Here is a 15434-nt window from a genome sequence, read left to right as displayed (position 1 = left end):
CTCTCTAAGTGCAATGGGGGCCGTTCCGACGCCCACGAAGCATGAACCGCGAACCGGTTTGGTAACGGGAAATGTTCGTTATGGTTCATTTGTTCAGGTTCGGCAGCGGTACCAAACCACAAACCACAACTTGGTTAATTTTTTTGGGTCCATGCCCATGTCTAATCTAGAACTGCAAGATCAGGCTACAAAGATTAGGTCCCTTGGAGAAAATTGCTGCTTTGGAGGGTGGACTCCATGGCATTATATCCCTCAGAGGCCCCTGCCCTCCCCAGCTTCCACTCCCAAATCTCCAGAAATTTCCCCAACTCGTTGGCAACCCTAACTGGAAGGGAGGAGTTTATGATATACCAGTGGCAAGAGTAAGGTATGTGGGTCTGTAGCTAGAGTCAGGCACACACACTCCTCTGTGAGCACATGGATCTTCCTCCCTTTTCTTCCAGGAGAGAGGGGGGCGGGAAACTCTTTCAGACCCCAGAGGAAGGGAATAAGGAGGTACACATCCAACTCCCATAACCCAACATATTGTCAGGAGCATGGCTGTGCATGGCTCCTCAGCTCTGACATGGAAAAAGACCTAAAGCCATGCAAGGCTTGGAGCAATCACAGCCTGGAAAAAGACCTGAAGTTGTGCAAGGCTTGGAGCATACACAACCTGGCTGCTGATTCTCCAACAGTTTGCAGTCTGGAGAATGAAATGGGATACATGGGGGTGGCCAGAACCATAACGTCCTAGTAAGAGTTGGGGTTTGGGGAGAGGGGAGCTTTATAGCAATGCTGTACATGGGATAGGACGGAAGCAGTACCCATTGAAACAGTAATGTTGCGAGCTTGGAGTCTGACTGCCATGAATGGATCTAATCTATGGCCAAGGTGGTATGTGGAGGGGATAGGGAACCAGAGAAGGGATGGGCAGGTGTTTGTTTGTGTATGCAGACTTTTTAGAGATCTGCAATACACACATATGGTTCTTGTAAATCTGGACATATGCCTCCTTACCAATAACCTAATTGGTAGGTAAAGGTAAAGGTAGTCCCCTGTGCAAGCACCGAGTCATTACTGACCCATGGGGGGGGGGGGAACGTCGCATTACGATGTCTTCTTGGCAGACTTTTTCCAGGGTGGTTTGCCATTGCATTCCCCAGTCATCTGGGGAATGCATTTTACCCCCAAGAAACTGGGTACTCATTTTACTGACCTCGGAAGGCTGAGTCAACCTTGAGCCAGCTACCTGAACCTGGCTTCCACCAGGATTGAACTCAGGTTGTGAGCAGAGCTTGGACTGTAGTACTGCAGCTTACCACTCTGTGTCTCGGAGTACTCTTAAATAGACATTGCAAAGGAATTTTTGCCAACGTATTTTCCCCACATATTTAATGGATAATGCTATGATCCTTGGAATTAAGCCTATAATGAATGACTAGCTGGATATAGTTCAGTAAGATATTGACCATTTATGTGCACTCCTTTAAAATGTGTCATATGAACCTGATTGTGATCAGAACCAACACCACACGTGGTGCCATCTTGGGTTGGAAACAAAGTTTGTGCGGGGGGGGGGATAGGACCCTTCCTCTCCAAGCACCGGGTGGGAACTCGCTGTCTAAAATTGTAGTGTGTTCCTAGGGCCAACTTAGGGGTGCCCCGCTCATTTTGGCCCAAAGATAATTCATTGAAATATGTTCAGACTTTTGTGGTTTATACTAAGAATGTTCTGCAGGTTATAGGCATTTTGTGCGTTGATTTAAGGATGCTTAATTTGTTTAGACTATACTGGTTTCAAAGAGTGGATGTGATTTTTACTTATATCTTTGCTCCTCAATCTTCTCTGGTTTAGTTTGATACTTTAACCACTACACCAGACACTATCGTGAGTGTAAGATAGTGATGCTGTCTTATACTTCAGGACTGACCCATGCCAAGGAGCAAGATCCAGAAGCATTTTTGGAAGATTGGAAAAAGTTGAAAAAATACATGGAAAAGAAATGGGATGTTAAGGGACAATTATGGTCTTTCGAGGGGTTTTAAAGAAATTAAGTAAGATAAGATATAGTTAAGATCTTTACTAATAATAAGCAAAGAACAACTTTAGTATAGAAATAAGGAATTATTAATAACGGGGGGTTGGAGTGCTGTTGGAAGTCATTATTGAAAAGGGGGGAGGGGTGGGGAAATATATACAGGGGAATTGAAATGGATTGTATTTGTATTTGAATTTGACTATATGTTGACCCGTCCAATAAAAATATATTACAAAAAAAAAGGACTGACCCATGCCTGATTTGCCAAAGAGGTTGACCCCATTAATGGAAGCAAAGTATTCCTTCTCCTGACTCTTCTCTCCATCCCCACTCCCCACCCCACATGCTTTTCTTTGTTTTCTGAAAAGCCACTTTGTCGCACTGGTTTGCATCGCCGTGCTATAATACTGCAAACATTGGAGCATTTAACAGGGTTTGCTGGGAAGTGAACAGCAGTCTTTTGTTGTTAAAGTGTCACCAGTTTTGCCTCATTACAAACACCAAACAGAGCAAATGTAGAGAAGGAAAACAAGCTGAGTTTTTAGCCAGCTTGTAAATGAGCAAATTGCAGGGAAGGCTGCCTTGTATGAATGGGGGCTGCTACTGTAAGTTAAATTTATCTCATTTTAGAGATGCTAACAAATAGCTTGTTATATTGACAGCTGGAGCAGCAGTTTTCATGTCACTTTCTCTGCTAACACTAAACATACAAACTGTGTTGGAAAGGAGTAGGCACTATTGATCACTATTGATCACTGCCTGACTCGTTACCAGCTAGCTCAACAGAGCTCAGCTTCTATATGGTGCAGAGATCTGGGGATGGAATGGCCATCTGATGTTGATCCTGGAACCAATCCAAAATATCTTTTTAAAGAGGATTCTAGCGTTGCCTTGCGACCCTCCAGCAGCTTTAGTGCGGGCCAAACTTGGGTTACCCCGTGGTGGGCTCTCCTTCTGTCAAGGTTTTAAAATGGAGACTAGATGGCCATCTGACAGCTATGCTGATTCTGTGAACCTAGGTAGATCATGAGAGGGAGGGCAGAAAGGGTTACATCAGTGCTTATTTCTTGTGGCCCCTTCTTATATTCCAAGGGTAATGTCAATCACCACTTTGGGGTCAGGGAGCAATTTTACTCTGGCCAGTTTGGCTAGGGATCCTGATGGCATTTTGCCATCTTCTAGGCATGGAGCAGGGGTCACTGGAGGTGTGGGGGGTAGTTTTGAATTTCCTGCATTGTGGATGGGGTTGGACTAGATGACCCTGGAGGTCCCTTCCAACCCTATGATTCTATTATTTGCACTTGGCATTATTTAGATTCTGGAGAAAGCAAAGAAAGCTCTCTCCAAGCCCATTCTTAAGGCAAAGCAAGGCACTGCTACATTCAGATGCCATCTGCACAGCTGGCTTTAACAATACCCTCCATCATTATTCTCTAGTGGATGATTTTCGGTGTTTCCATTTGAGACTGGTTTTTTAAGATCGATACTACATTGGACAGAAGTACAAGTCTCTGTTCTGAATGTTCTCCCTCATTCAAGTTATTCAAGAGGAACCATGACACATTTGACCAAAATAACCTTTCCTAGTCTTAGAATGGCTTTAACTTCTATGAAGTTCCAAACCATGCCCTCAGCCATTCTAGACAGTTATTATACACAAATACTGATTGCCGCCCATTTTTGTATTTGTGGAGCTCAGTCTCCGAAAACCTTCCACACTACATTTTGTTCTACCCTTTGTATATAGAGGCCAGAAACAAATTTCTTGGTGAAATCTTAAAAGATATTGAGTCTTCTACTGTGGTGGAAAAAGTAACCCTCCTTTCTGATTTGGATCCATACATTTCTTATAGAGTAGCACAGTTTGCCCTGGCAGCAAAGAAAATCTGGGCTCGAGCTGTGCGTAATAATGGTTGAGATTCCTTCACCTGTGTATAACAAAGGTGCTAAAGTGTTTTAATGTACTTTTATGTTTTTTTAACATTATAGTATTATCATTTACTCTCTAGCCTTTTGGCTTCCCCAGCTTCTGTGCTTTAGGTGTGACGTTCTAGCATGATGTTAAACGATCAGCCTTTTGCATCAGTCTGGCCAGAGCCATTAGTCTCTGTAAGCACTGACGTGCTTTCTGCTTGGATTTTGATTACTCATCCCATTTCCTTTTTGCCAGTTCCATTAGACAGATTACAATCCCAGCTTTTGGAATATCAATATGATGTGGCAAATTAACCACTGGATTTTCAGGGTTTTGGTTCACATGAATGGAAGAGGTACTCACCTGCAAAATATGCACGATCAGTAAACATGGTGATCAAACATATTGGGAACATCATAGGTGGCATGTACTCCCAAACTGTGTAGTCGCCGAGCTCCCTGTATGCCTGAAAAGGGCTTACCTTGAATATGAATATCCTTAACTGTACAATGTTTGGAATTCATATATCAAATCTGAAGCCTGACTTTTACTATCTGTCTATTGCACAATCTTGAAATAGTGTGTTAAAAAACTAAACTTTTTTTTCTGGAACACATTATATTGAGTTGGACAATATGTCTGCTTCAATAATCCCGCATCAAAAAAACAGAATGACAGGATTCGTTTTCATTTTCGCGGCCATGTCGGATGCTCCTCTCGGCAGGTCCGAGAAGAAGCGGCCGAGCACCCTGACCGGGTGGCTGATCTGCAAAGGTTAGCCCCCAGGGCTCCCAGGGAGGGAGTCTGGGTCCGGGACGCGACGGGAAGAGCCCTCTGGCAGATCGAGGCAGGGGGTAAATTGCCCGTTTGTCCCTATGGAGGCCGGCAGACGTGCGCGGCACCTTGTGTGCTGCCGGGCCATGGAAAACGGCAAAGAACAGGATTAGGCGGAAGCCTGTAAGTAAGCGAATCCCTTCTGTTACTACAAGCACATGTGAAGGAGTGGTGGGATCTGAAGTTTAGAAGATTCGGATTTTTCCCCCCTCGCAGAGTCTCGGAAGATTGGCGCCCCCCCCCCTAAAATGGCAGCAAAAAAGCAGAGTCCTGCTTTGGGCAAGTCAGTTTCGGCTGCCCTGCAGGGAAGAGGCGAGTCGCTTGAGGAACTGGTGAAAAGAGCGGTTATCGAAGCCATAAAACCCTTTGTTGACAAGCTGAATGAAACAGATCAAAGGGTGGGCTTAATTGAGAGCGATGTGAAAGCCATCAAGGAAGTAGTGGGGGGGGGCAGAGAAGTCTGCTCGGGAAAATGCGTCACTTATGAGAGCAACGAACAAGGAGCTAAAGTTGGTGGAAAATCAGCTGATTGGGCTGCAAGTGGAACGAACACAGACCATTTTGCGTCTCCAGAATGTTAAAGAGGAGGAAAACGAGGATTTATGGGATCTTGCCTCGGAACTTTTAGCGTCACCTGCGAGGGAAACTAAAGAAGAAGTAAAAAGCACCATTTTGGGAGTCCGTCGGGCATCTTCAAAATATGCAATGAAGCGGCAGCTGCCTCGCGAGATCGTTATTGAGTTCTCATCCAGGAGGGTCCGGGACAATATCCTATATAACTCATATAATGCAGAGTTGGACTTTCTGGGAAATAAAGTCAAGATACTGAAGGACGTTCCATTTTTAGTTCGGAAGAGAAGATTTAAGTATAAAAACCTGGCTGCTCTTTTGAGGGAACGTGACATAAAGTACAAATGGCTATTTCCGGAAGGAATCAGGTTTAGTTATAAAGATCAAGCTTACAAGATTAATTCGGAAGATCAGCTAAGGGATTTTGTGGACAAAAATCCAGAATTTGGGCCAGACATCAAGCAAAAAGAAGAAGATTCGAAGCCTGAAGGGAGGGGGGAGGCAACGAGCGCTGTGGCTGTAGCTGCTCAGAGAGAACTGCGTCCGAGGCCCAGGGGGGGTGGGGAAGATTTAATTTGAATTGTAATTTGTATTTTGTAAGATCAACCATTCCATCATTACTTTATTAAGCTATTTTTTTTAATTATGGCAGTATGAAGGGAAAGCATTGAAGTGTAGTGTTTAGTGTTTGTAAGTTGCCTTCCCCTTTTTTCCACCCTCCCCTTTCCCCCTCTTCTTATTTTCCCTTCTTTCCCTTCCCTTGTACTATTGTAGTTTTTTGTAGTTTACTGTTTTAGATGTTAAAAATAATAATATATATATATATATAAAAAAACAGAATGACAGGAAAACCACTGAAAAGTGGGGGGTTTTTTTATTTGATTCGGGTTTCAAATGGGAGCCATACAAGAGTAAAGGTACCAAGAGGGGAAAGAAAAGCAAATAGACACTGGCAGAAGGCAGCAGTGGAGGAGACAGGGGGAGGTTCAGTCCACACCATGCAAGGGTTGGCTGCTGATTGGTTAGCAGCTACGGCTGATATTAGTAGCCTGCACCAGAGGGTACTAGCATGATGACCTGCCTCAGGTTCACCTGCCTCCTGATGGCAGCGAGTTTTCCCATTCCCTCCAAAATTTGAAATGGACATGACCAACATTCAAACTTACCATAACCAAGCTGTTAGTTTACACATGAGTTGAGCTGGATCACCTCAGAGTTTGAATTCACCATCATGTCTCGATGCCTTTCAAGTAATTGCTTCCACAGGCTTTCCTGCATAAGTTGTTTTGCATGCTATAGGGTCATGAGGACAAGAAGGTAGCCAGTCAGAACAGCTCTTTGTCATAACACAAGATGAGAGTTATGAAGACTACAAGGGAACAATGGGTCTCCCTGAACAGAAAAATAAATACATCTCCTATGAGGCAGTGCAAGAATTTTCCCCAGTTTAGACAGTTCACCCTCCTTTCCATATGGTTGACAGAGATGTGCATTGGACAATCAACTACTATTCCTATGAGGCAGTGCAAGAATGAGTTCATGCAAATTGATACAGAGGATCACCTCCTGCTGCCTGAAAGCCAAGCTACAAGTGGCGCCTTACACAGGTTGGACACTTGTCAGCTTCCCTCAAGTTTTGATGGGAAATGTAGGTGTCCTGGTTTTACAGCTTGGCTCTCCATTACAGCTGCAAGACCAGGATGCCTACATTTCCCATCAAAACTTGAGGGAAGCTGACAAGTGTCCAACCTGTGTCAGGCGTCTCTGGTAGCTTGGCTCTGAGTGAAGCTGTTGCCACTGCAGCACCTTGGCAGTGCTGCCCCCACCCACTCAGTGGAGGGCCTGCGACAAACTGCCTAAGACTATCCCAGGAACAGGCGTCAAAGCTGAAATCAGTCCTCTATCTTTACTGTGGGAATAGCAGTAATTTAACTCACAAAACTGGCATGTTTCCACACTAACTTTTCCCACAGTTTTGACACAATTCCCTCATTCATTTATTCCCAGGAAGCAAGACAGTATTTCTCTAAAACTATTGCATTCCTGTTTTCCCCTCAGGGCTGTGCCATTTTAAAAAACATTTATAGTTATTTTTAGAGTTTCCATTACAGCTGTAGTGAAGTCCTTTCAGCTGTGAACTGATGTAGTTCTATTGTCTATTGGTAATGTGGCTGCTACCTCTGCTCCTTACTTGCCTTGATGGGATCGTCATAAGTCAATTGCAATTTGATGGCACTCACATACATAATGTGGCTGCTAATCCCTAAACATCTGACAGAAAAAAACCTGGAACATGCTTGTAACACTCCTATTCTCATACTAGGGTTGCCATGTTTTTATACCCTCCTGGCAGGGGGGGGGAGGCACGTACTGGTAGGTTGATCCTCGCACGTGTGCAAAGTATATGTGTGGTCCCAGTGCCACTTCTGAGAAGTGACGTCATCGCAGTGGGTGTGCTCCTGTTCTTCAAGCAGGGCCAATTCAGCCGATGTGGGGACAAAATTGCCCCCTGTGAAGTGCAGGAGCATGTCCACTGCCGTGCAGTGACATCATCATGCCTCACCAGAAGAGAGCCTGCTGTTCGCTTGCTCGGGTTGCCTGCTGTTGGCATGCAATTTCCAGGTAATTTGCCACCTTCCGCCAATCGCCAGTGATCGGTAGACAACAGGGTAAACCCCCAGGAGATTGTCCACCACTGGTGAGCAACTGGGAACCCTAACTCATACCAATGATTACCGCACAGATTTCTTCACTATTGTACACTGTTGGAAGCCTTTCACTGTGTATAATATGCTCTCATCCTGTCTGACACTGATTTAAAAGCTTGTGGTATCTTAAAGAGACAAGATGAATCCATCGCCACCACCCTACTGAGAGTCTTATTTTCTAGAGATCAGGGAGGGACGGATGACTTTCAATACCAACTCATGCTAACTAAATTGGTCCCCATGCAGAAAATACAGATTGTACATCCATAAACTGGGATTTTTGAAGGCAGTGTACAATCTTGTTGCTGAGGCTAAATGTCAATGCATTTTCTTGGCACACAGAAGGTCCCAGGTTCAATTGCTGACATTTCAGTTTAAAAAGATCAGTTAGTAGGTGATATGAGGAACTTCCACTGAGATTCCAGAGAGCTGAATGACTTTTGATGAACTATATTCCACTCCCCAATGCTATCCAGTTATTCTCCGATTATTTTTTATTAAAATATGTACTCCACACACTGGTGCTGGCATGCCTACATGTGCCCTTTCGAAAAGATAAAAGAAAACACCCACTCTTTGTAGAGTAGCAGTAATGGTGACAGCAGGAACTCTTTATAAGAAAAGGGGTGGGCAGATGTAGTTCTTAGAGCAGCAACCGTAGGAGCGCCAGGCCTACTCTCTACATGCAGTAGGATGAGGTGGTAGAAGCAGGGCTGGCATGTCCATGGAGGCGGGTCTGGCAGCTGCCTCAAGCACTGAGGGGGCACTGGGGGCGAGGGCGTGCACTGCGGAGCTGGCGGCAGCAGCACGGGGCAGTCTGAGTGGGCAGCCTCCCAGCCCTACCGCTCAGTTGCTTCATGTTGTCACCGTCACCTGCACATAGCTGTGGGCCATTCATGGCAGGTGGCTGAGGCAGCGTGGGGCAACTGAGCAGGAGGGCTGGAAGGCTACCCGCGCGCTGTCCCAGCTGCCTGCTGTGCCAATGGGGCCAGCTCACAGGGGCATACTGCATGATGATGTCACATGCAGTGATGTCATCACGCAGTCTGAGTGCACGCGCGTGTGGGGGCAGCAACAGCCCTGAAGCTGCCCCCAGCCTCAGGCGCCAGAAACTCTGGCACTGGCCCTGGGTAGAAGCCTGAAGTGGTGGTAGAATGGACCAAACCACCTCAATCTGACGGGAGAGGATGCTATTTTTGAAAGCTCCTGCACAAAAACCCACCCCCAGCTAATAAATAAGTAAACAAAATCAAGGAGAACATCAGTGAGAAAAGTTATCACTCCTCTCGTACCTTTTAGATTGTTACACAGGGCAACATTTAACAACGTCGTTCTCTACTTGCATTCTGAAATGGTACCGTCCATTCTACCACCTCAGAACTTTGTTACTTCATAGGATTTGATGACATCTGGATTTATGGATTAAGAAACAGGAACAATAGAAAAAAGAGGGGGTTTGTGACTAACTTAGAATAAGTGGGACTCTAGAAATGGTATATACTTGTTGCGGAGAAAATTGGAACTCAACTTGTGTAATTTAGGGGTGGGGTGTTTTCTTTTTTCTTTTCCTCTTAATTTTATAGATATATGTATTGTTAGTGTGTTATGTTTAGAATTGTGTGTTTTTTCTTGTTCTCTGTGTTTGTTGTTTATTGTGTTGTGGTGTGTAGTTTATAGTTTAAATTAAAAAAATTAATACCAGAACTTTGTTACTTCATAACAGCACTGGTCTTCTTTGGAGATCTCCCATTCAATTACTAAACAAGGTTAGCCCTGCTTAGCTTCCAAGATCTGATAAGATCGGGATTGCCTGGAATATACAGATCAAGGCACTGTCTATGTAGGCCAAGCCAATAATATGAAAAGGGTGAGTGAATTACCTAAACCACCAACTGTAGCACTGGACCTCCTAGTTCAGAGAACAAGAATGAGCAGGGGAATATCTATCCTCCCTGAAGATGGCTACCCTTTGGGGACTAGCTATTATGTAATTAGTGCTGAATAGGGCTGTTGCTAATAATAGCAGTAAGAAAACACACACAATTTGATCACTGTTTTGCTGTTGCCTCAAAGCACACTTGGTGTAAGGATAAAGGTTTTAATACTGTGTCAGGCTCAGCATGAATGCAGGAATGCAATCCACAACTATAAAGCAATCTTGATAGGCGAAGTTCTATATAACTGATGATTATAGAATAAGATAAATATTTCCAGTGCAGAATAATTGAATGGAACAGAATTACAAAATGAATCCATTTAGTCAAATATACAAATGTACTTCTGAGCAAACATATTTTTAGTGTAAGGACAGAACAAAGAGTCACAGATACTATGATGATCTTGGTTACAAATGTCTGTCTGTCACGATGTTGTAAAAGTAGAACTCCTTTCCCCTGCCCCACACACCACTTAGTCGATTGTGCTTGATTCAATTATAATCTTAAGAAGCCAAGAGATGCATTGCTTTTTTGAGCTTTCTGGTGATTTCCTGAAGGTATTTCTGCACTTGGTCATAGTGCAAAAAACAATAAATTGTACTTTCTGTATACATCCTTCTTGATTCCTGACAGAACGAGAGAGAAAGCTTTAGGGTAAGTAAAAAACTACAGCACCATTTCCAGGGTTTACAGCGACTCACAGTGAAATCCTAAGCAGAGTTGCTCCAATCTAAACCCATTGAAGCCACTGGGCTTAGACTGGGGGAACTCTGCTTAAGATGTCACTGTTAATGCCATAAGAGCTTTGGAGATTCTTGCTGTTAGCAGTTGTCCAAGCCTTGTTTAGGGGTCTCCCAGATCCTTCCTAAGCAGAGTTACACCTTTCTAAGTGCGTCAAAATCAATATGATCATAAGGATGTAACTTTGCTTAGGGTTCCACTATCAGTGTTTTCCCTTTGCTTCAGAAAAACAACAGCACCTGGAGACTGAGTGTTTCATAGTTCTGTCTTCATTTGGTGCGGGAAAGTGCCCTCACGTCATAGCTGACTTATGGTGACCCCTGTTGGATTTTCAAGGCAAAAGACTAACAAAGATGGTTTTTCATGGCCTGCCTCTGCAACTCTGGTCTTCTTTGTAGGTGTCCCATTCAATTAGTAACCAAGGCCAGCCCAGCTTAGCTTTTGAGATCTGATGAGATCAGGCTTGCCTAGACTATCTAGGTTAGGACTGTCTCCATTTAGAAGGGGCAAAACAAGAGCTGGCAAAACTGGTTTTGAAAAAGCAACCAGTTTAGGAAGGCCAAGACACTTCAGAATGGCATTATTTCTCTAAAATTTGTTATACAGGTTTATAATCCAAGTTTTGAAATCAATTTTTTTCAGAAGCGAATTACTGCTCTTTGTACTGTGTTGCTGGATTTCTGAGAATTTCTGAGGTAGTGTTATAAATATGTGGTATTTTATCTGAATATAATTTTCTATGTGAAATGACTGATCAGACAGTACTTCTAGTTCCTTGAACGAGTGAGTAAGTCTTGACATCATGACCATTTATTCCCTTCTCTCCTCTTTTCCTGTTCTCTGGACAGAAAGTATTATTTGAACAAACATAATGCCACATTCATCTGAACCTAGAAAATCATGTTTGCACACCATTATCTAAATCAGATGTCCTACCCTACAATCTATGTGGATCCATTGTGTATGTTGGAGGCAACTTCATTTCTTTCCAAGGGATGCATACGCTGAAGTACTCCAGCCTGGGTTTAGTTGATTATTTAAGTAACCAGGGTTTACCCTGCTTAGCATCCAAGATCTGACGAGATCAGACTAGCCTGGGCCATCCAGATCAGGGCTGAGGAAGTATACTCACTGACCTTATTCTAACTATACCCTGGTATGGTCAGTAAAGAGGGTTAGGAGAAAATCAGACCCATCCTATAGTACCTTTTCCAAGGGATGTAAATCCTGTTGAACTTCTACCTTCAATGCCAGGAAAACCTGGTTCTGGCTAATAACTAGAAGGAAGACCCATTGGGCACCCAATGTATTCATACCCTATTGTATTGTTTGTTGAATGACCCAGACATTGTTCATATTGACTTAAAATTGTTTAATCTGCCTTGAATTTCAGTGAGAAAGGCAGGCTATAAATAATATAAATAAATAAAATAAATATACTCTTCCTGAGCTACCTATAGGGGGAAAAGTTACAGACATGTTGCACAAATCTCTGGGATATAATGAGTTGAGTTGAATTGTTTATTGGTATGTTTTGGGATCAGTTCCGTAGATGGGCTGAATCAGCTAAAACACATACAGAAAAGGAATGGCATGCACTTTCAGAAATAATCCTGGTCTCCAAACGTATTCCACAAGAGAGGCTGAACGGTGCCTCTGTCACCTCCTATAGTGAGCTCTCCCCGCACCTAGCAAGGTAGTAATTCCAGCAGAAATACAGAGACAGTTCCTCAAACAACACACACATATTAAGTCTAATCCATTTAGTTGTTGTGGGTTTTCCGGGCTGAATTGCCGTGGTCTTGGCATTGTAGTTCCTGACGTTTCGCCAGCAGCTGTGGCTGGCATCTTCAGAGGTGTAGCACCAAAAGACAGAGATCTCTCAGTGTCACTGTGAAACTGACAGAGCCTTGGGGTGTGTGTGTGAAGAGGAAATAAACAAACCTCTTGAGGAACCATCTTTGCTGCTCTGTAGAGAGGGGAAATTGACAGAGCCTTCCAATCTGTCCTTTAAAACTCAGTTTCCCAGCTAACATTGTGACTCCCTTCACGTGAGCATCCTCATATAATTCGTCTCTTGTAGTTTAGCTCTCAGATAAGGGTGGTACATTCCACATGAACACACGAAACTGCCTTATACTGAATCTGACTTCCGGTTTGGGATTTATGGAGGTCTGACGCAGCTCCAACTGCGGAGCTGACCGGACTGCCGTTTTAACCAGCCGGCGGGGGCAAAATAGCCCGCGGCCGACTGCTCTCAGGCGGAGAGCAGGCAAAGAACACTCAAGACCTCAGGGCGCGTTGATCTCGGGTGAGGGGGGGCTCTACGCGACGGGCCCCCTCACGACCCTTGAGGTCCCACCCTGTGACAGGTCGGCAAAGATCTCTGCGGCAGTTTCGGGGCCAATGCGGTTGGCATAAGACCTACGTACCCAAGCTTCAACAGGGGAAAGAGGAGTGGAGGAGAAACGAAGATTGAAACAGTGATTACAACCCACGGAAAGTGAATGGGAAGGTAAAGATCACTATCTCCTGATACGGGACAGATTGTTAAAAGTAAAGAAGATTAAAAGTTGATTTTAAAACTGCAACAGGCTAATTATAACGGGGAGAAGACTCGGCAAGAGTCGAAACAGAAAAAAGACTAAGTTTAAAGAAGTTATTAAAGAACTAGGACTATTGTTTTGAATACTTGCGGTTATGGAGCTGTGAGAAAATTCTGCCATTGCGAGAGCTACTGCGGGAAGTCGGGAAACAGGAAGTACGTAATAACAACAGAGTTGCTGGAGAGAAGCGGCCCCTGCCGGAGGGCAGGAAGAAGGGAATCGCCATCTTTGAAAGGGGAAAAGCCGCGGCTTCAGCAGAAGAGGAAGTAAGCCATTTTGAATTACAAAAATCATAGAAGAACCATAGAGAAAAGACGCCCGACATTTTGGATTCTTTAAAAGTTTTTTCTTTGCAAAAAGACTGGGACATTTAAATTAAAAAATAAAAAGACGCTTAATTTCACGCCACGGAGCTAAGGAAGAGGGCGGACTCGTGGGAGCGAGCCAAGGCAAGCCCCACGATGTCGAAAAAAGAGTGGCAATCAGCAATAGAGAATCTAGACAAAAAACTCTTAGAAGTGATCAAAGAACTTAAGGACATTAAACCGGAGCTGATCAAAGAGGTTAAACAGACAGTGAAAAGTGAGCTGTCAGAAGTAAAGAAAGGTATGGAAATAATGCAAAATGAACTGCAAGGAACACAGCAGAGAGTTAAAGCAGTAGAAGGCGCGGTGGAGAATTTAACTGACACGCAACAAACAGAGATGAGGCTGATGAAGGGGAGAATGGCGGTTGCGGAAAGCAAACACATGGAGAAGCAGCTAAGATTTCGCGGTTTGCCGGAAGTGGAAGGAAAAACAGCGCAAGAACAGATGACGGAGGTGTTAGCTGAATACCTGGGGAAGGAGGAGGAGGAAGTTGTGGCTATCCTGGACGTGGTATATCGTGTAAATTCAAGAATTGCGACCCAGAGGAAACTACCAAGAGATGTGATTGTGCAATTTACGACCCGAAATATGAAAGAGAAGATTGTGACTAAACAGTTTCAAGATCCATTGGAGATTGACGGCAAGACGATTATCATTATGAAGGAAATACCCAGATCGGTGTTATTGGACCGGAAAAAATATAAGGCGCTGATTCAGATTTTGAAGGACATGAAAATCAGGTACAGATGGGAACTACCAGAGGGAGTGTCCTTTGAATTTGGAGGGGCCAAAAGACGCATTAGATCGGAATGAGAGATGGAGCGATTTATAAGAGACAATGAAAAGGACTTACCAGCAACAAGATTATGATTATGGAGTGTAAAGTTATATCTTGGAATGTAAATGGACTTAATTCATCGAACAAGAGAAAAAGCATTTTTCACTGGCTAATAAAACAAAAATGTGATATTGTTTGTTTGCAACAGACCCATATTCGAAAACAAGATGTAAAGTATTTAAAATTTAAAAAATTGGGCAATGATTTTGCAGCGGCCTCTAATAAGAAAAAAAGAGGAGTAGTGCTTTACATTAAAGAGGAGCTGCAGCCAAAGTTTGTAATGAAAGATGTGGAAGCCAGATTTATAGCAGTGGAATGCGTATGGAATTTAAAGAAAGTGCTGGTAGTTGGAATTTATGCACCTAATGGAGCAAAAGAAAGCTTCTTTGAGGACTTAAGGAAGCAACTAGATGAACTTTCATATGATCAGATAATACTTGCTGGAGACTTCAATGGAGTGACGAATCTGGAGTTAGACAAAAAATCATCAACTGCACAAAAGAAAAGAGGATTGCTACCAAAGTTGGTTTTTGAACTGATACAACAGGAAACTTTAGAAGATGTATGGAGAAGACAAAATCCGAAAAGTAGACAATTTACGTTTTACTCCGCAAGACACTTTACATTATCGAGAATTGATATGATCTGGGCCTCAAAAGACTTAGCGTTATGGACTAAGGAAGTGGAAATAATGCCGATGGTAGGCTCGGATCATAATCCAATTATGTGGAAATTGGGGAGAAGGAGCAAAAGGAAAGGATGGAGAATAAATGAGGACTTACTTCAAGAGGGAGAGAATATGGAGATGCTTAGAAGAGAAACAAAGTTCTTCATACAATACAACATGAATAAAGAAGTACCAACCAATAAGGTTTGGGACACTTACAAGGCGGTAA

Source organism: Eublepharis macularius, chromosome 2 (genome assembly GCF_028583425.1).
Source record: "Eublepharis macularius isolate TG4126 chromosome 2, MPM_Emac_v1.0, whole genome shotgun sequence".
NCBI classification, from domain to species: Eukaryota; Metazoa; Chordata; class Lepidosauria; order Squamata; family Eublepharidae; genus Eublepharis; species Eublepharis macularius.
Note: the sequence above shows the minus strand (reverse complement) of the source record.